The sequence below is a fragment of the Vicugna pacos genome, chromosome 2, assembly GCF_048564905.1.
Source record: "Vicugna pacos chromosome 2, VicPac4, whole genome shotgun sequence".
Classification (NCBI taxonomy): domain Eukaryota; kingdom Metazoa; phylum Chordata; class Mammalia; order Artiodactyla; family Camelidae; genus Vicugna; species Vicugna pacos.
In genome coordinates this window covers 26,346,045-26,369,439 of record NC_132988.1, presented here as the reverse complement: position 1 = coordinate 26,369,439, position 23,395 = coordinate 26,346,045, and the positions used below count along the sequence as shown (strand labels likewise).

Below are 23,395 nucleotides of genomic sequence, written 5' to 3'. Positions count from 1 at the left end.
ACAAATTATATTTAGTTTGTCCTACATAAATTCAGCCTCAATTTAAAATGAGGGCTTATCAATGAAAAGCATACCTTCTAGAAGCTACACTGTACACAGGAATTTATACAACTCTTACCAAAAGTACATGTTAAGATGTATTCTAAGAGATGACCAAACTATTTTAGCAACTGAATGTTACTCTGGACCAATGTTCCATGTAAGTTTTAGATATGCTAGAAAAAAAGTTTTTGTCTAAGAGGTATTCTGAAAAAAGATGTTTTAATTAATCAATACTTATGCCATTATTTAAACTTAGTCTGATTTTTAAATCTTCATAATGAAATGTTTTGTGAATTTGAATATAGTATTATCTTTGGAAAATACACTAACTTAATCCAAGAAGAAAATTGACACTGAGAATAGAAATGTCCTATCAAGACTGTTCCAACATACAGTAACAAAATGATATAAATTAGTACTTGCCAAAGAGTATGTTTTCAGTAATAGCAGAAACCTAAAACCCTGACTATTCAATTTCCCATGACTTAATTTAATCAGTTTTTCAGTTGGCCAATTGTTTTCATTCTGCATATTCATATTTAACTTTCATGTATATTTGATGTTATTTATATGAAGAATTTTTTCCTTGTTCAATTAATTTCCACCTTTGGTATAGAGATTAATAATAATACCTGCTATAATACATTGTTCCCATTTTTTCTATTTTCATGTGATAATAAAACACAAACTTTTACATGTATAGAATTTTGTGTGTGTAAATCACCAAAAAGAGAAAGAAAGAATAAGAGAGATGAAAAGAGAGAAAGAAATAAAAGATTATAATGTATTAAAATGTATATGCCTATTAGTTAATTTGCTTCAACATCTCTCCACAGTAATATTACATAATAAATATCCATTAACAGCAACTACAAATGCAACCTATTTTATTCAATGTTTGTATAATATTCTAAACCTACTCAAATAATCTAGTATTGCTAAACCTTCAAGGGGTTTCCAGCATTTCCCAAATACAAAGTTATGGCAGTACACATTATTTTACATACAGCCTGAGTGGTGGTGCTTTTATTTCCACTCTCTTGATTCCTGGAAGAACAGGAATTAACAGATTATTTTCTCAAAAGACTGTAGCAATTCACAATTCCTACAGAAACATAAAGTGGTCTTTTTTTCTCATCCCTATCAGTACCCTGATGATGTCTTATCATGTTTTTTTTTAGTTTCACTCAGTCTAATATGAAAAAGAGGTATGTCATTCATCAATTAATGTGTGATTTCTTTCCTTCCAGTAGTGGTTATTTGGTTGGTCTCTCTGTATAGTATTTATAAACTGCATTAAATTTTCTACCAATCTTTTAGTATTTTATTGGACACTTGTAGAAATTATTTATATAGTGCATATAATATATTATCTGTTATATATTCTGCAAGTATTTTCCCTGGCTTTCATTAACAGTATTTAATTAAAAATAAATGAAAAGATATATCATAAAATATATATATTAACCAATTAAGAATTATGCTATAAAATATATCTACATTTTACTTTATAACTTGTTTCTGATATTGCTTTGAAAGTTCATCTCATGTCAATAAAAAAGTTAAGTTGTATTTTATGGTTTTATTGTTCTAGAATTGTGATCTTACTGTCTATTATTGTTCAATGAAATTAACACCTTTCATTTTTACTGCATATATCTTATGTACATATATTATGAAACTCCATACAGACTTATGTAAAAGGCTAGTATCTATACGCACGTGTGTGTGTGTATGTTCTGTGCTGGTGCTCTACAAACTATTTATTTTGTATGGAGTTTATTACTAAAGTAAGAGTTTTGTTTTTTTTCTCCACACCTAACCACACTATCTATATTTTATTTAGATATAAGCTACTGATTTTTGTGGAGTTTTCTTATACCAGGCAGCCTTAACCAAATTCTACTTGTTCTAGCAGTGGTTGGTACTTATGTAAAATAATAGTATTTATAAACAAATACATAAATACATTTAAAATATAAATGCATGTATTTCTAGTATCGATATAAATACATTTTACTTCATTCTTCCAAATTTTATAAGAATATTAATTTACCTTATCTTATTAAATTGTTGAAAGATAATGACAGCAGCCGTTTCTGCTTCTTTTCCTGATTTTAAGACGTGAATTGATAGCATTGTACTTTATATTATTTAACTTTAGATTAATAACAGTTTTTCAAAAAGCAAATTAGATTGATTTTGTTTCATAACCCTAGTCTTTATATCCTTCCACTGTGATGATCCAGAAGCAATGCTGCATATTGCCTAAAATACAGTTTTAAATCTTTGGTGATTTAAGAAATTCATTATTATTTTTCTATATTCACAAAGTTTTTTTGTTTGTTTTTTTTTCCATTTTGTTATTTCCAAGAATCTTTAAAAATGAAACAAGAAATTCAGTTCAATTTTTTTTCACCATTTGTGTAGTATAACATTACAATACAAAGCTGATTATTACTGCTCCCAAAACCAAGGCATTCAAAAGTTAAAATTTTGACTCTTGTGTTTTACTCTTAAAGAAGTAATGGTGACTGCTAATTACTGAAATAATAAGAGAAAGTAAAACTGAAATCAGTTGAACACATAAAACACATAAACTAATGGCAAAAACTGATAAAAATTTATGTTTAAAGATACTAGATGCAAAAATTAGCCAGTGAAAGTTGTTTAATAGAATCAATTGTGTTAATAAAATTACTTAAGAGAATCAATAGAAATGACAAAGATTTTAACATTACATTTTACATCCTCAAAACTGATATTCAGATTAATAAAAGGTTTTCTGAAATGTTTACAATGATGAGAACTTACCTTAATTAAAATATGTCAGAAAATCAAATAGAAAAATAGCTAAAGACAAATTGCACTATTTGGGAAATTTTACAATGAACTAATATTGCTTAGGAACATTTTTATAATAATTTCTTTATATGTATTTGTCAAAATTAGCATAATTCTTATTAAAATTATTTGTTTTTGTAAGCATGAAACCAATCCTTCATTAAGTTTAAATGGCTGCATCAGAATATATAGCACATGTAATAACTGGGATTGTCTATGAAAGTAGGCTTACTTTTTTTCTTTCTTTTTTATTTTTTTTTTAGGCTAAGGTAATTTATTTCCCTCCAATATTTCTCTTCCCTTAATTATAAATCAAATTATATTATCTTAAAAGCTTGCATTAAATATTCCAAGTGGTAGTTTATATATTCTTATGATTCTTCTTTTGTGGAAAGAGTTAACAGGAAATTTAGGACATGCATGCTGTGCTACATTTTATAACCTGCTTTAAGAGATCCTGAGGGATTTTTAGGAAAAGAAGAATTAGTCTTAGAGCAACACCTTCAGAAATACAGTGACACATTTGTTTGTCTGAGCATGACATAGCACATGAGATGATCTCTGGAATGTGTTCACATACATGAGACATACTTCATAGCTTGGCTTTGTGATTACTTTGTAACACCTTTGCTCAGGAAGAACAGGCTTCTCTGTTTCTTGAATAGGACCTGCAAATCCCTATCTATGTAATTTCCTTCACCTGGATGCCCTTTGCCTGAATCTCCTCCCTTGAGATAACTTTCCCTTTAGTTCCAAGTTTAATTTAGCTCAAATTTCTTCTCCAAAACAACAACAACAAAAAATCAACAAAAAAGTTTTCCATAATTATGTTATTTGTATATGTTGCTTATCAGCTTTTAATGTATTTTAGCACCTTGATAACCCCAGTTCTAAGGCATCCTTATATTCACTAAGCTATTTAAAGTGATATCTTCAGAATAAGTCAAACAGGAAAAAAATTATTGCACACAAAAGTGGTGCTAAATACAGTGTTGGCAATGGGATGCAGAATAAAGTGCTATCAGCAGAGAGAAAACTTTTCTCTTTACTATAGAGACAGGTTGCAGAGTACATTATTGCCTGTTCTAGAAGGTAGATGTATATTCCTTGTATTTAATTTTAGCACTTGCTTTTCCCTATTTTTATTGAATGTGCCTAGAAATGGATCATAGGTTTATTAATAGTAATGGCTATGCCTTCCCTGGGAAGACTGTTTTATGATTTCCAAAGTGCTTTTTACATATATTACAATTTTTGATTCTTTCAACAGTCTTGTGAATTAGGGAAAGAAGCAGTTTCTGGTCCATTTTTATCAGCCATAATAAGAAACAATTTTAGCCTCAGGTTCAGTATTGCCATTTATTCAAATAGTCCAAATATTGAGAAGACTTCTTTATCTTTTCATTTTAAAAGATGCTTTCTGTGGTCTTAGTTATAAATCAAAATATGCTATTTGAAATTATCCACAAATATGCACTAACTGAGATTTCTCTTTTCATTATTTAGCACAAGGCTAACAAAAAGGTCTAGACAAATTAGAGTTCCAAGAAGTATAAATGCAATGAATAAATTAATGCCGGCATTGATAGATGAGGGGGAGAGCAAAGGAATTTCATTGTGCAGCTTGACTGAACAACTTTGTTTCAATATTTGTAAGTTCAAGGGATTGTTGTTTGGAATGTACTAGAGAATTAAAAAGAATAATGAAATTGATTCCTTAACCTTGAGATTATTGGCCACTAAGTTCTAAATCTGTAGAGGTAGACCTCAGTTATTCCTGTGCATATCAGCTCCATCTCATAAAGAAACATGAAGACAGCATATCTATGAATGCTGTGAAATGGTGCTCCTTTTACCTCGCCAGGGGTACTGTTTAGGACACAATGATTGTGTGAAGTCCAGTTGTGTGTTAACATACAAATGGGCAATTCTTCCCTGAAACACAGCGTAGGCCTCTTTCAAATGGAAATCTGTAAAGGGAAATTATTTTCTTCTGAAGCGCCCCCCAATGTGTTGTTGTCTTTTATTGAGCCCTAAAAATAATGCAATTAATGAAGAAGAAATTATATATAGTTTCAAGATGCATGATTGTAACTTTCATTGGATTGTGTGGTTTTTATCCAGAATGTTAATGGTTAAAAAAGGAAATCCGATTTCTTTTTCATTTTTTTTTATCCCAAGGCATTTTATGGTATCATATTACCCGCTCTACCGTGCTCTCCCAAAAGTTACTATATATGAGAACTGTCGTATGCCTTTAATTTAGATCCATATTATTTCCCCTGGGAAATTTCAGAAATGCTGGGTGGGATGTTTGGAAATGGATGGGAGAAAAAAAATCTGATGGAAGGAAACATACAGAAAAGAAAAGTAGATGACCTCTTATATCTCTGCTTTTTTTTGATCCTTAACATTCAGTGGTAACCTTATATATATTTAATCCCAGAACCAAATAAATGGGTAGTTTTTGACCTCACGTAAGTTAGAAAGTTGAGATTTAAAAAAAAAAATCTCTAAAAATCTCTACTGAAACTTTGTTTTCACTTTTAATTTTATTAAAAGATTCAGGACAGAGTTTCTAATTTAATACTGATAGGATCAAAAATTTCCCACTTACTTTCATTTGATTTTTTAGAGATAAATGAATCACTCAACATTAATCATAAGCTTCTCTGGGTAAGAGATTTGTATATAAATGAATGTGAGGTTTTTTCCCTACAATACTATATCTCAATTTTAAAATGTTTTAAAGAAAATCAGAGTTATAACTCTTGAAAATATGTGGAATCTTTTGTAAACTTCCAGTGAGTTATTTTTTAATTCCCATTGTAAGTCAAAGTATGTCATTGATGATTTTTACTTTCTTTACTCCAATCATTAAATGTATCATCTGTGTATAGTGCTTGATGAGATATTCTACACAATATGGCTTATGTTTCTTAAATGCTTACTATTTATTACGCTTTCTTCTAAGTAATTTATACAAATTGACTTGTATGAATTTTCATAATTCTGTGATATAGGTTTTACTGGGATTCTCAATTTAGACTTAAAAAAACCAACAAGGAGAGTTTAAACACCTGGCTCTTGTTCACTCAAAACCGGAATTTGATCACAGACAGCCTTGTTCAGATACCTTGTTCTCAACCATGCCCCTACTGCTGCCGATGCATAATCCTACAAGCTTTAAGCAACATTTTTACCCTGTTCACATACATGTCTTTAATTATAAATGCTGTGCTTTGTGTCAAATATAAAACATATGTAGCTGGACAGAGCAGTATCTTGATCACTTTAATTTTTTTTTTTCTATTTAGGTTTTACCCTCCTATTTCAACGGGGCAAGAGCTCTCTATTGCATTATTTTTCTTCATATTCATTTCAGTGCTTTATGTTTTTGCCACCTGCTTGCCTTTTTTTTAAATTTCATTTTTAATTTCATTTCTTCAGCTCCCCTAAAGTGTAGAGTGGAAGATAGAGGTAGACGTCTTGAAAGTTAAGGAGTGTGATCAGATACGGGAATAACACCTCCCTGCCACACACCCATGCATACTTAATTAATGCTCTGGACCTTGTTATTTCAGTGTTATTGATCCTGTGTTCAAGCAACTATGTCATTTGCTTGTACATCTAGAAAATTAATCTAGTTCCTATGGAGAATGGGATTCTGGGCATTTTAACAGAAAGGTCAGATTACACTTTCCTTGTTTCTAGGCAGTGGGAATGTTCTGACAGAGAGAGCTCCACAGACTTCCAGGGTGCAATTGTGGGAGTTCTCCGGAATATCCTCTTTGGGAACTTAGATCACATGCCTGTTTTTTTGTTTTTTTCTGCCTGGTTTCCTTCTCTAATTTTTTTTTGTTGTTATTTGTTTGTTTTGTTTTGTTTTTAATTCCCTGAAATGTGGCACAAAGGAGGTAATCTGGAATCTGAACACCATGTATATGATTTAATTACTTCTTCCTCATTTAGATTTGTTCTCTAACTGTTGAATTTCTTCTTTGGATCACAAATTCTGTCAGCTTCTTTGGCATTTATAAACCAAATATCTTCTTTCTACCATCTTGCCAAGCAGCCTTCCCCTGCCAGGGCTAAATATTTTTAGTATTTCATACTGTGTAACATAAAACAAGTGGTATTTTTTATTGTCTTTCTAGAGCCTAACACAGTGCTCGGCACACATCAGATTCTCAATAAATTTTGATGGATGAAGTGATGCATAAATTAAACATATAAAGCTATTTGTAAAAAACAGGATGTTTGACAAAATGGAAGTTGCTTTACCTTTGGTCTCTGAAAGGATATAGCTGTCACATTTCCTTAATGAAAGAGTTCATATATAATTATTCTGAAGGTCTTCTCAAAGTGTACCTGAATCCTTTCAAATGTAATATATTTAATGAAATAGACTGATATCAGTATACTGAAGTTCCTGGCTTTTGAGAAAATCATTGGCATATTGGAGCATATGCAGATTAATTTACATGATTTTGCCTAAAAAGAGTAAACACTGATTGGTGTAATAACTATATAGCTTTAGGAAACATCAGGAATAAATCTTCCTGTGCCTAAACTCCTATGGAATTTGTAATTTTACTAGAGTAGGACTGGTGTCTTGACTGTAATCGTCGAGATGTTTCTCAGAGTTTGGGAATTCCTATCTGACAAAAGTAAAAAAAAAAAAAAATACTTCTTGGGTATTTATTTTTCAAAAAGTAGTTGGAAATAGCTGTACTCCAGATTATGAGATAAACAGTTATATATCAGAATGTTTACATGGAAAATCAAGAGTGCTTGGAGTGTTCTGACATAACTAGTTTCTCTTCATTAAGGGGCTGATAAACCTTATCTAGAGAGGCCTCAGAAGCGCCTCTTTATTGACTCTGATGTAGATCCTCTTCCATGGACTTCAGACCCACCTTGTCCCACACTGCTTTATTGAGTGCCACTTGCCTGCTTCTGGGACTTTTACCTATTTATATTTCTTCCTCCTATCTGCACAATGTTGGCTGACGGCTAGCCATGAATTGTGGGTCATGTTGCTGTAGCCAGCTCTGTGACATCATAGCCTCATCATCTGGTTTTGTTTTGGTTTCTAAACTCTTTGGGAGCGTTTAATCTCATGGACTTTAGAGATCAAATCTTAAGCTTCTGTGGTGAAAATAGACACTTACTGCTTTAATTATCAACTACAACCTGATCTACTGTAATTGACCTTTTTAAAGCTAATGGTTTGACATGAATAAACTTCCTCCTGTAACAGTAGCTCTGTATGATATTGAAGAAGGTACCATAGTGCTACTTTATATCCAGTATCATATGAAGGACACTGGCTTGCACTCACTGAGATTTCTACAGGACATCAGGATTACAAGAAACCTGAAATTGTCATTAAATTGTCTATTTTCATGAACATGCTAATGACAAATATATGTGAATACAGAGAGGAACATGCCTCTCCGTTCTTGCCTTCTTATAATCAAAATATCATAAAGAAAATTTCAGCATCTGAGATTTTCATTGTAGAGCTATAAGGCATTCAGAAAAGTGATTAGTATTATTTTTCGGAATAGTGGAAAATCTCTCAGAGGATGAATTTTTTGAGACCAAAATCATCATTCCTTAACTCACTTAACAATAAGAATCAAAAATAATATTGCATATATTAGTCTTTATACCTGCCACTGAATTCATAAAATTCTCTAACAAAATGATTTGCTCACCAGAAACACCAGTTTTATTGATATTTCATTGTAGTGGCACTTAGCATTCTAAGATGGCAAAAAAAATCTATTATGTGGTTATATTTTAAAATTTTGAACTTAGATAACTGTGCTAAATGGATAGTTAAAAAAGAATCAATGATAATGCCAAGGAAAATAAAATCTTTCTATCAACATAGATATGTGAAACATGTTCTTAATATTCATAGTTTGCCTTTAAAATATTTATTATCTAATCACCTTTAGAGATACCCAGACTATTTTTATTTATTCATACCACCCTAAAAGATGCTATCATAAGTACCTTAAATTATTATCTGTATATGTTAATATTATTTATTGCTCTGCTATGTGCTAAAAGGAAAATGGAGCAAAATCCTTTGCTGAGTTGTAGCTGATATGAAATCAGCAACATTTCTCCCATTTTAGCTCTTTCCATCAGTTGATCGATGTGTTGTAAGTGCTTTTCTTTACCATACATTTACGAGTGTTTGCAAGTACTGAATACCATGGTGTGAGTAGCTTTTGCTCTTGGGTATGAAGAAGAAATTGATTTTCACTTGTCCTAAACATTCCAAGAATTGTTAACACTTTCTGAAGCAAAAGATGAAGCAGTAACTTAGAAATTCTGTCAGAATTTCTAAAATAAAATGTATTAAAAACTCACATCATGAAATATCAAGGTTAGAAAATTACAGTTCATAAATAGGTTAACAGATTATGTTCTTACAAAAAGTAAAAGTGAACTGAAAATTGCACGTATACATTGGGTGATATTTATAATAAATATATGTTTTCTTTCTATATATCATTAGTGTTATTTCTACAAATGGAGTTAAAATATTGCCAAGCTTTTATAATAAACCTTAACAAAAAGATGTTACAGGGTGTTTCCCCTGTTAACTCAGTAGCCTTACTTGTAAGAGAGTTCTGAATTTCCAATACAACCAGTAAGAAGTTATATCTTTGTAGATTTATAATTCCCCAAATGGTTGACATAGAATTTATTCAAATTGAGATTTTCTACTATATCAACCTCAGGAGGGTATCCGTGTTTACAAATAGGGTATGTGACCAGGTCAGTCTGACTGGATGGGGATTTCACTAAGACTATATCATCAGGTCATCAGTCCTTCTTCTGGTCTTATTTTTTTAATGATGACAATGTGAGAAAATACTGGTCCAGAGAAGTTAAGTGACTTAACTAAAGTTATAAAATCAGTAGTAGTGAAGTCATTTGTATTAGTAGTATTAGTATCTTAATATTATTATTGCTTTTGAGTTCAGAAGTAGAATGCAGGCAGTGGTTCTTGCAGCACTCACAGTTTCAATTAGGGAAAGTATGTGAGGAGCAACCATGCTATCAAGGAAGTGTAAGTGTGGATATGGTTCTGTTCAGCCTTCTCATGACACCGTCTGTGTGTGTGTGTGTGTGTGTAAAATAGTGATGAAGCTGAGCTGGGCATCTAGAATGACATGTGCAAAATAATGATTGTCCCATGACCTGCAGTAATTTCTATCTCATTGGAAATTCCTGAGGTTAAAAACTTATTATAATTATCTAGGACAATAATCTATTTTCATTTTACATATAATGACAAAGTATTTTATCACCTTAATATACTCCAAATTTGTCAGAAATACACCTATATAATAAGTTGAGGGGATAATTTAATTTGTTTTGATCTAAATGTTAATAAGAGTAGTTTATAATTATGTAAAATACATGACTAATAGTGTATTAGTCAGGGTTCTCTAGAAAATAGAACCAACAGGATGTGCATGTGTATATATATGTAGTGACTTATTGCATAGAGTTGACTTACATAATTATTATGGAACCTGACTAGGTCTAAATCTGCAGGGTAAGTCTGCAAACTAGAGACCCAGCAGAGGTGAAGTTCCAGGGTGAGTTCAAAAGCCTCGTGCTGTAGAACCAGGAAGAAGCAGTATTGCAGAAGTCTGAATGCAGTCTGCTAGAGAATAATCTCTTGCTCTGGGAGGCCAGTCTTTTTGTTCTATTTTGACCTTAAGCTGATTGGATGAGGCTTACCCCTGCATTATTATGAACAACAATCTACTTCTCTCAAAGTCCACCAATTTAAATGTTTATTTCATCCCAAAACAACTTTCAGAAACAATCAGAATTATGTTTGACCAATATCTGTACACATTGTAGCCCAGCTAATGACACATAAAAAAATAACCATCACAAATGCAACACAAAATACGTATCCAACATTTATTATGGAATACCAAATAGAAAGAGGATGTTAGCAATGTTTATTTAAATGACAAATTACAATTCTATTCCAGACTTTTTTGTATGTGGATGCAAAGAACTAATAACATCACTGTGGTTTTATTATAGTTATGCTAAGATTTTACACATTGTATATTTTATTACATGTTATGTTTAAAATTTCTTCTTATTATATCATTTTATTAATTAAAAATATATATGCAGTTTAGATTGTTTATTAACTTTTATCATAGTAAGGGGGAACTTTTATATAAAATATTATTGGGAGATTGCCAAGATGGGGGAGTAGAAGGACACATAGCTCTCCCCCACCCATGAATACACCAAAAATTACATCTAAAAAGAGAATTCCTCACACAGCATACCTACTGAACTTTGCCAGAATATCTCTTACTTTGGAAATACAGGAAAATCCTCACAAAACCAGGTAGGAGAAAAAGAAAGAAAGAAATAAAAAGGAACTCAGTGAGCAATCTGTCCTGCAGGGAGAGAGTGGCAGAGGAGGAAAAGTGCCCTCACTCTGGGAAGCCCCCTTTCCAGTGAGGAGGTCAGCAGGGACAAAAAGGGAGCTTCAGAGGCTCAGAGGAGAAAGTAGCAGCCACTTGGCAGACATAATTGAGAGCAACCAGCACAGAAGGTCCATGTTATCCCTAGCCCTAGATGCGAGCTGGAGAAGGTGGGCTGGACCAGGCTGCTGAAGCTCAGGCTTCCGTGGTTGAGTCCAGGGAGAGGACTGGTCTGAGTGTGCAAAGGCAGCCTCAGGTGTCTGGAGTGTGGTGCAGGTTGAGACTGGGAGTGTGCAGAACAGAATAGCTTGGGACCCCCATAAAAAGCACCACTGCTAGTGCATGTAGGGAGGAGGGGCACAATGCAACCCCACCAAAGCAGCCATCTCCACTAGCCCAGAGGATGTTGCTTGGCACTATTGTTGGTGTGCATTCTGGGAAGAAGAGAGGTGGGGTTCAGACATAGACATCTTCTCAGCTTTCTCTGAATGGACACAATCCCTGGTGCATGGCTTATGGCCAGAGGCAGGGCTAAACCTGAATCCATACCCAGGGGGCCTGCAACTTTGCAGGCTGGACTGAGATTTGATTCTAGTCCTCAGCAGAGGAGGCAGATCTGCTCCACTTTTGCCATTGTGGACCCACATCTCTGAGACAAATGAATGGAGTTCTGAAACGGGCAGTTTTGGCATGAACAGCAGGCCTGCATACCATATACAGATGCAGGGGTGGGGTCTGGGCTGACCTTGTAGCACACTATGGCAAGTCCTAGTGTATGACATTGGTGGATCTCCACTGGTGTCTCTCTGGGCGCAGAATCTGGGGGATACCAGAGTGGGTTGCCGATATTCCTGTGACTGAGGAGGGCACAAGGGCAGAGTCAACAGAGTGCACTTTGTAAGCTCACATAACAAGTTACAGACAACACCACAGAGGGCACTTCCCAGTGGACATTCCCTGTGGAGGAATACCCAGTGGCTCCTCTTTCAGCAGAAGTGTTCCAATCCCATGTACCACATATCATGGTTCAGAAATTGGCCTGGAAGCCTCTATTCCAGCAACAGGGAGCAGACCCAGCAGCTGCCAGGGCTGTGACAACCACAGAGCTAAGAGGAGGCCTGGCTCAACAACCAGGGCAGGTTCTGGCCACCACAACATGAACCACATCCCCAGTCGAGGGGATAACAGCCAGCACACATAGATGAAAGAGGTGGTAACCACCCAAACGAAAAACAGCCCTTGTAAAAAAATTATTAAATGCACACAGCCTACACAAGAACATTCCTTTTAAAAAAATTGTTTTTTAATCCCTTCAGGACCACAGTAGATAACTGTTACTCCTAAATTCATACATTCAGAGAAATATATGTAAACTGAAGAAGCAGAGGAACCATGCCCAATTAAAAAAACAAGAGAAGTCCCTGAAGGAATGAAAAATGAAATAGACCTTGGCAAGCTACTAGATCATGACTTCAAAAAGGAGGTGATAAAGCACAGAAGGAAATAAGAGAGATTATCAATAAAAATGCAGAATACTGTAAAAAGGAAATAGAAAGTATAAAGAGGAGCCAACTAAAATCAGAAAACTAAATTGCTGAGTTAAAAGCCAAGCTAAAAGCAGTCAAAAGCAGACTAAATAATGCAGAGCAATGAATAAGTGATTTAGAAGACATAATAACAAAAATCACCCAATCAGAACAGCAGACAGAAAAGCATATGAAAACAATATAAGGGACCTATGGGATAATATAAAGCATGCCAATTGACACATAATAGGGGTCCCAGAAGAAGAAGAAAGAGACAAGGGGATTGAAAAGGAATTTGAAGAAATCATGACCAAAAACTTCCCAGACCTAAAGAAGGAAACAGATATCCAAGTACAATAAGCACAAAGTTTCCAAATAAGATGAATCCAAACAGACCTACACCAAGACATATTATAATTAAGATGGCTAAAGTTAAAGATGAGAAATGATTCTAAAGGCAGCAACAGAAAAACAAAGAGTTAGTTACAAGGAAACCCCTATAAGGCTTTAAGCTGATTTCTCTATACAAACACTGCTGGCCAGAAGGGAGTGGCAAGGTATATTCAAAGTCCTGAATGAGAAAAATCTGCAACCCAGGATACTCTACCCAGCAAGACTATCCTTTAGACTAGAGGAAGAAATAAAGAATTTCTCAGACAAGCAAAAATTGGAAGAATTCAGCAATACTAAATCTATCCTAAAAGAAATACTGAAAGTTCTTCTCTAAATAGAAAAGAAGCAGAAAGCTATAGAAAAGAGAAAAAACATAATCAGAAATGCAATACTACAATGAACTGCAAGAAAGTAAACATAAAGATGTGAAAGAGATCATCAAAATCATAAAATGTGAGAGAGGGGAGCAAAAAAATGTAGATTTTCTTTTTGTTCTACTTAGGATGTGTTTGACCCTATATGACTACCAATCTAAATCAAATAGATATAGTAATGGGTTAACATACTTGAAAAAAGGGTAACCACAAATCAAAAGCATACAACAGAGTCACAAAACCCAAAAAGAAACCAAGCTAATACAAAAGAAAATTATCAAACCACAAAAAGGGGGAAAAAAAAAGAAACAAAGAAGAAATACCAAATCAACTGGAAAACAAAGTTTAAAATGGCAACAAACACACATCTATAAATAATTACCATAAATGTCAAAGGGCTAAATGCTACAATCAAAAGACATAGAGTGGCAGATTGGATAATAAAATGAGAGCCTACAGTATGTCTGCCTACAAGAGACCCACTTTAGAGTGGAGGACACACATTGATTAAAGGGGAGAGGATGGGAAAATGATATTTCATGCAGATGGAAATTACAAGAAAGTGAGGGTAGCAATATTCATCTCAGACAAAATAGACTTTAAAATAACACCCATGAAGAATGATAAAGAAGGACATATATAATATAACAGGATTAATATAAGATATATAATATATATATGATATAAATACATAAGATAAAAGGAATATAAGAAGAGGATATTACACTCATTAACATTTTTGCCACCGATATAGGAGCACTTAAATATATAAAACAAATACTAATAGTTATAAAGGGAGAAATTAATGAGAACACAATAATAGTAGGAGACTTTAATAGCCAACTAACATCGTTGGACAGATCTTCCAGATACAAAATCCATGAGACAACAGAGATACTAAATGATACAATGTAGCAGTTGGACTTAATTTATATTTTTAAGACATTACAACCCCAAAAAGCATAATAAACATTCTTTCCCAGTGTGCATGGAACATTCTCTAGGATAAACCACATACTCAGACACAAAAGGAGCCTCAGTGAATTTAAGAGGATAGAAATTATTTCAGGCATCTTTCTGACCACAATAGCATGAAACAAGAAATCAACCACAGAAAAACAAATGAGCTAAAAAAAAATGACTGCATGTAGTATAAACAACATACTATGAAAAATACCAATGGGTCAATGATGAAATCAAAGAAGAAATTTAAAACTACCTTGAGACAAATAATGATGAAAACACAACCACACAAAATCTATAGGACGTAGCAAAAGCAGTCCTAAGAAGGAAGTTCATAGCAATAGAGGCCATCCTCAGAACACAAGAACAATCTCAAAGAAACAATCTAACCTACCACCTAAAAGAACTAGAAGTGCAAACAAAACCTGAAGTCAATAGCAAGAAAGAAATAATAAAGTTCAGAAAGGAATTAAATAAAATGGAGATTAAAAAACAATAGAGGAAAATCAATCAAACCAAGAGCTTTTTTTTTTTTTAAGAATAAAAAAAAATCGACAACCCTCTGGCCAGGTTTACCAGGAAGAAATGAGAGAGGACATAAATAAACAAAATGAGAAAGGAAGGTGGAGAGATTACAACCAACACAACAGAAATATAAGAAACAATAAGAGAATACTATGAACAACTATATGACAACAAATTGGACAAGCTGAAAGAAATGGAGAAGTTTTTAGAAACATATAGTCCACCAAAACTGAATCAAGAACAAATAGATTATGTGAACAGACCTATCACTAAAAGTGAAATAAAATCAACAATAAAAACCTCCTTGCAAACAAAAGTCCAGGACCAGATGGCTTCAATGGGGAATTCTACCAATACAAAGAACTCATATAGACTCCTCTCAAATCCTTCCAAAAGATTGAAGAGGAGGGAATACTTCCAAACTGATTCTATGAAGCTACCATCACTTTGATAACAAAACCAGACAAAGACACTACCAAAAAAGAAAATTACAGGCCAATATCACTGATGAACATAGATGCAAAATTTCTCAACAAAATATTAGCAAACAAAATTGAACAACACATAAAAAAGATCATACACTATGATCAATTTGAATTCATGCCAGGGACACAAGGATCTTTCAGTATGTACAAATCGATCAATGTGATACACCAAAACAACAAAAGAAAGGACAAAAATCACATGATGCGGAAAAAGCATTTGATAAAATGCAACACCCATTTATGATAAAAACTCTTACCAAAATGGGTATAGAGGAATTATATCTCAACTTAATAAATTATTTATGACAAATCTACAACCAGCATCATACTCAGTGGTGAAAAGTTGAATGCCTTCCTGCTAAAATCTATACTCAATGGTGAAAAATTTAATGCCTTCCCACTAAAATCTGGAAAAAGGTTGTCCACTCTCACCACTTCTATTCAAAATAGTATTGGAATTTCTAGCCATAGCAGTCAGAAAAGAAAAAGATATACAAGGGATCCAAATTGGAAGAGAAGAGGTAAAATTGTCAGTATGTGTATGACATGATACTATATATAGAAAACCTTAAGGCTCCACACAAAAACTACTAGAGCTGATGAAAGAATCTGGCTAGGTAGCAGGATACAAGATTAACATACAGAGATCAGTTGCATTTTTTTATACTAATAATGAAATATCAGAAAAGTAAAGAAACAATCCTTTTAAAAATTGCACCCAAAGCAATAAAATACTCAGGAGTAAATCCAACCAAGGAAGTGAAAGACTTACACATGGAAAACTACAAAACATTGATTAAGGAAATTAAAGATGACTTAAAGTAATGGAAAGATATCCCATGTTCTTACATTGGAAGAATTAATATTGTTAAAAAGGCCATACTACCCAGAGAAATCTACAGATTTAATGCAATCCCTATCAAATTACCCATGATACTTTCACAGAACTAGAACAACTAATCCTAAAATTTACACGGAATGACAAAAGTCCCACAATTGCTGAAGCAATACTGAAGAAAAAGAACAAAGCTGGAGTAGTAACCCTCCCAGACTTTAGACAACACTACAGAGATACAGTAATCAAAACAGCATGGTATTGGTACGAAAACAGACACGTAGGACAATGGAACAGAACAGAGAACTCAGAAATACACTCACCAACTAATGGTCAATTAATCTTCAACAAAGGAGGCAAGAATAAACAATGGAGTAAAGACAGTCTCTTCATCAAGTGGTATTGGGAAAACTGGACAGCCACATGTAAATCAATGAAGTTAGAACACTCCCTCACACCATACACAAAAATAAACTCAAAATGGCTTAAAGACTTAAACGTAAGACAGGACACTATAAAACTTTTAGAAGAAAACATAAGAGGAAAGTTTTCTGAGATAAATCTTAGCGTTGTTCTCCTAGGGCACTCTACGCAGGCAATAGAAATAAAAGTAAAAATAAACAAATGAGACCTAATTAAATTTATAAGCTTTTGCACAGCAAAGAAACCCATAAACAAAACAAAAAGACAACCTACAGAATGGGAGACAATATTGGCAAATGATACAACTGACAAAGGCTTAATTTCCAGAATATATGAACAGCTGGTGCAACTTAATAATAAAAAAACAAACAACCCAATCCAAAAATGGGCAGAAGGACTAAACAAGCAATTCTCCAATGAAGACAACAGATGGCCAATAGGCGCATGAAAAAATATTCAGCATCACTAATTATCAGAGAAATGAAAATCAAAACTACTGTCACCTCACACCAGTCAGAATGACCATCATTCAAAAGCCCATAAATGACAAATGCTGGAGAGGCTGTGGAGAAAAGGGACCCCCCCAACACTGTTGGTGGGAATGTAATTTGATGTAGCCATTATGGAAAACAATATGTAGACTCCTCAAAAAATTAAAAATAGACTTACCATCTGACCCATCAATCACACTTCTGGGCATATATCCAGAGAGAACCCTAAATTGAAAATATATATGTACCCCAATGTTTATAGCAACACTATTTACAATAGCCAAGAGATGGAAACAACCTGAATGTCCATCCACTGATGACTAGATAAAGACGCTGTGGTATATTTATACAATGGAATACTACTCAGCCATAAAAAATAATAATGTCATTTTCAGCAACATGGATGGACCTGGAGATTGTCATTCTAAGTGAAGTAAGCCAGAAAGAAAAGAAAAATGCCATATGATATCACTCATATGTGGAATCTTAAAAAAAAAAAAGACACTAATGAATGTATCTACAAAACAGAAACACACTCACAGACAGAAAACAAACATGGTTACTGGGGTGGGGGGAAGTGAGTGGGAAGAGAGAAACTGGGAATTTGAGATTTGCAGATACCAACTACTATATATAAAATAAACAACAAGTTTATACTGTATAGCACAAGGAACTATATTCAGTATCTTGTAATAACATATAATGATGAAAAAGAATATGGAAATGAATGTATGTATGTATATGTATGTATGATGAAAATATTATGTTGTGCACCAGATATTGATACATTGTAAACTGATTATACTACAATAAAAATATTATTAAAGAGCACATTGAGTCTGTGAAGATTAAGAGCTATTGAGATATTACATTGAGTTGATAAATTTTTGAAAATGTACCTAGATAGTCCTTTCCAAGTGATGACTTCTAATGAACATTCATAAACTTCTTCTGTGAAACAAACCTAATACCAACTTAAACATTTATTGATATTTTTTCTCACAATTGTTTTGAACTGACTAGTCAGTGTTTCTACTATTACACATTTTACTCTATGGTTAACTTATTCTGGCATAGTATAATTCTATCATAAATTTACAAGTATTGTAAGCTTCTTTTTTCAGCTCTTGGTGGGGGAAATAGACTGTGCATAACATTGGCCATAAGAATATTATAAGATATTACATGAAGTTGCTCACTTGTGTGGCAGATATTAGGCAGATACTAAACACTCTTCCTCTTCTTGGACCAACTTTTAAATATGATCATTTGCTTCTTTGCATACAGGTAGTTGTGCAGTTCATTCTTGCTGTGGCCCATGTGCAGAAGTGAGGTGCAGTACTCCCGGGCCGAGGTATTTAGGAGAAGGTGTGCTTTCTTCACTTTTTTCTCTTCCCAGCAGCAGAAAAATTAGAGGTTACATGTTAAAAATGGTCAAATACCACAAGGTAGAAAGAACTTGGGTCTCTGAATGAACATGTGAAGCAGAAACTGCTTCCCTGTCATCACCCCTCCCAGAATCATTACACTATATTCTGAATGAGCTGTAACATTTATGATATTGTCAGTGATAGTTTTATGTATTTTTATGGCAGGTGGCCCATCCTGACTAATTAACATATCATGTAAGCACTTTTCACACTGCCTGGCATCAAATAACCACTTAATAAATGATAGCTGTTACCAACACTTTTTATGTCAGATGATAAAATACAGTCTCTACAAAATATTCCTGCAGATAAAAGCATTTTTCTTACCAGCAATGGTACCTTGTTTGGTTTTTACAAAGTAATTATATTTTGAATAAATCTAATTTTGTGCAACAAAATCTTGATATGCTATAAGATACATCCACATTACTGATTTTATTATTTGCAATCCACCTGATATGAGTATTTCCAGAATTTCCCAGTTTTCCATTATTGTGAGTTTAAAAGACAGCCATCTGTCTCTTCTAATGATAGTTAGCTTGATCTATTTCAATAGCCATTATGCTGTATTCCACAGTTTAAAACTTAGTGTTATTCGGATTTTTTCTTCTCATGTTCCTTCATTCATTCAACACATGTTTATTGCGTTACTAGTATATGCTGAACACTCTGCTGGGTTTCTTTCCATGATGGATGCTGTTCTTTGCATACCACAGAGTAGCCCTTGCTTCATTTGTCAAATGAATACATAGTAAGATGTATTTTTCTCTTTCACATGCAGGAGGACACTGGCCCAGGGTATTCCAAACAGGTAGTTTGCATATTATTGCCTTAATATCCTCTTTATTTAGTTTTTTTATTGAAAATTGTGAATGATACTAAGTAATCTACAATCTGGCTTATTGTATGGTGAAAAGTGATGGTTAGGAAAGCTTGGATGAGTAAAAAGTAAATATCTCCCTGATTCAGAGTACACAAAACAGTAGAAATTGCCCAGCTGAGCCATGAGTGCAGTGTCTAATCAAGTGTCACCACATTTTATCAACTAATTTTTGAGACTGCACAATTAACCCTCATGTAGATAATCATTGGTATAATATTTTTATTATTTATTAAGGAGATAGGAAAAATAGAAATCACTGATACTTGGAAGCAAATGTGCTCTTCTCAGAAAAATAAATAAATAAAAAGATAAATAAGTACATAGAATAAGATTTAGGAGAAATAAAAGAGCTATTAAAACATCACATACCCCCAAATTGAGGGGGCGTATAATCCTAAATATACTACTAATTTTAAGATAAGTTTAAGATAAGGGCACTTACATTTCTACCTGAAAGTTTTAAAAATACATGATTTTGTTTGACTTTTCTAATACTTGCCAGGATCTAGGTAAGCTAGAGTTATTCATCTTTTCAGTGGCAGTGACAAAGAAAACCAATCTTTATCACTGAAATATTCATCATCATAAAACATAGCATACTTTTTGGTGTGATAAAGAGTCACAGAACATATGAATAGACGGCTGATTGTAATTGGAATGGCTAATGTAGTATCCAGTTAAAGAACCTAGGAGCATATTTTACTAATACCAGAAGACAACTTTTAGAAATACATACTATTAACTTCATTTGAATAAATCTTGCTACAGACATGGGGCATATGGTTTATAGTTAATTTAAATTATATAATCTTAAATAATTAAGTTAAAATGTTATTAATAATTTGGAAATTGATAGATTTGATAAACGATCCATATGTCTCAGAGTGAAGAAATTTTAATTGAAGAGAATACTTGTATGTAGGGCAATTTTATCTCTTTTCTTTGTTATGAAAGATGTCATGAACTAATGAAATGATGTGTTTCTGCTCTGGGATTGAGTACAGGAAAATAAAACAAAATAAATAAGTACTGTAGTTAGAATGATTTTAGAAGTTGTGATTCCATAGTCAAATAAAACTTAAAAAGATAGTAATAATTAGCGTTTATGTTAATATCTAATATGAGAGAATTTTGCACATTTTAAGAGCCAAAAAACCCTATAAAAATACATTCAAGTCATTTAATCACTCAATTAAGAGGTTACAAATATAAGTTAGTATAATACATGGACAAAGACTATGTAATCACCTTTGGTTTACAGAGTCATTGGCATAATGAACACAAATGGGCTATCTGTGCGTATCACTGTAATAGACAAGAAGCCAATCATTATTCTGAATAAACCTACACTAGTCTTGAGAGCTTGACCAACAGAGATGGCCATCCTGATGATTTTGAAGTATATAATTACTTCCTTAGTGGACAATCAACTTCTAACTGAAAGGATATTTAGAATTAAATTTAGAAAAGTTTAAGTGAATCATACCTACAGCATTGATATTTTTGAAATATGTAATATTTAAAATATTTATAATGTTTAACAAAATTTAGTGTATTAAGAGTTAAAAAAATAATTCCAACTCAAAATAATTAATTTTAATTTAAAATAAATAATTTCATACTTGATTTAGACTTGAATTCTAAGTTGAAATCTTACTAAACTTACATACAATATTAAAATATTCCAGAGGATTTCAGATCATATCTGTATTGGGGTTTTTGAAGAGTGCACATTTTGCTGTGGAAAACTATCATGAAATAGATAATTAAATACAAATTTATAACATCTAAAAGCATTTCTTGTTACTGGTTTATACGATTTCTTGTTTTAGTCTGTTTTTTATTTATCAATAGTTTAATTTGGTACATGGTTCACTTAAGAAATATTGACACATTTGATATAATTTATTCCAAATAAAGGAAGGTGTAGAAAGGCATTTGATGTGAGTACTTCCAACCTGAATATAATGCTATAAAATAACATTTCTGTCTCTGTTTCAAAGTAACATGAAAAATGAAAAACAGATTTCAGAGCCAGTTTAAATCTAGATATCCCTGAAGAGGATTATGGCTACCAAACTAGTGGAGATTAGTCATGAAGCATGCAGGAGAAACTAAGAGACAGAATAAAACTTATACATGTGTTTCATGTATGGAAGAGCCATTACAGAGGTAACACTTGAACAATGTGAGTTTGAACTAAGTGGGTCCACTTACACCACTGGAATTGTTTGCAATGCTAAACACTACCATACTACATGAACTAGAGTTGATTGAACTTGTACATGTGGAAACAGTGATATGGAGGAACTTCTGATATGGAGGAATCACTCTACAAATACAGGCAACAAATTATACAGATTTTTGGCTGCACAGAGTGTCAGTGACCTTAACCTCCACATCGTTCAAGGGTCAACTATAAACATAATTAAAGATGAATGACATACCATGAACTAAAAACCTAAGTTCCTAGTCTGCGTTAACAGGAATGTAGATACAGCAGCCTATGGCAAGGGCTTCTCTGGACCCAAAGTGCAAGAGGCAGTAGAGACAGGCTAAGTATCATTGAGCTGTGTATTAGTGTATGTATTCCTAGTCTCCTTTACTCTTCTTCCTCACTTCCTTTGTTTCTGGAAGGCTGACACTTTTGTTCTGAATCAGCAAGATATCTTTGCCTTCTGTGATAAATAAGGTTTGGCTCATGGGAGGAAATAGTGGGGCCTCCAATGGAAGTGGGAGAGGGAGGTTGAGTATTTAGTATCCGAGTCCTCTCCGTAACAGACCACTTTAATCTATTAAAGGTTGCAGCTTCCATCAGGAAGCTCACTATCATAAGGCTTTTCTCCCATTAGGCATGAAGGTGCTCTTGCTAGTCCTGGGTTGCCTTAGCTACTCTTGTTGAGTCCCCTAACAACCCCTACGCTCGTAAATATTTTTACACACCCTTGTAAATACCGTCTTCATATATGCATTTGAGCATTCCATCTTTTCGTTTTCAACCTCCAATGATTCTATAATTTATACCAGAAATAATTTTGAACATAGATCCTAAGAGTGGGATTTAGGAATTGAGATACTCACATATTTGAGGGATTTGGGGTCTTTGAAGAATGGGATGGAAACACTGAGAGGTACCAGATAGGACTGAGATCCCCAATAATCCCTGAATACTACTTGTTGAGAAAAGCATGTCCTATGTCCCATCTGAGTTTTTCCATGCATGGATACATTTTAATGACTTTGAAGCAGTTGTCTCACAAAGAGATGTCAGTTGCCTTTAATACATACTCATTGTCTTTAAGATATATAAAAATTAAATTTCAGCATAACCTGGTCCAGAAGAAGATGTCTATATTTTGAAAGAGTTGCAAAATCTTAACAATTTTTGATGGCAGGGGTCTCTGGATCATGTTGAAGAGTGAATGTTAAAATAGTTAGACTAATGAAGAGGAAGCAAAGTTTTCTCTATTAGTGGTATGGAACTTAATATGTTGGCTTAAAAATCTGTGAGTGACATTAAGAGTGTCTAGGCTGGGTATTTGAAGCTGGAATCAAAACTGAGTCCAGTGTATGCTCAGGAACCTTACACACATATTCCACAGTAGGGTCTGAAATACATTTCCTTCAGCAGTAGAAATGCTGAAGAAACTAAGAAATGCATCAGAGGAAAGGAAGAGGGACGTGCATCA

The 23,395-nt window shown here is 33.4% G+C and overlaps 1 long non-coding RNA gene across 2 annotated transcripts in view; it reads left to right on the top strand.

Moving 5' to 3' along the window:
* The window catches only part of LOC140700031 (uncharacterized), a 154,414-nt gene extending 135,667 nt beyond the window's left edge, over positions 1 to 18,747 (top strand). For both annotated transcript variants that reach the window (XR_012078241.1, XR_012078239.1), the window contains exon 4: positions 18,681 to 18,747. This is a non-coding gene — a long non-coding RNA (uncharacterized lncRNA). The remainder of the gene's footprint in view (positions 1 to 18,680) is intronic.
* The last annotated feature ends 4,648 nt before the right edge of the window (positions 18,748 to 23,395 follow it).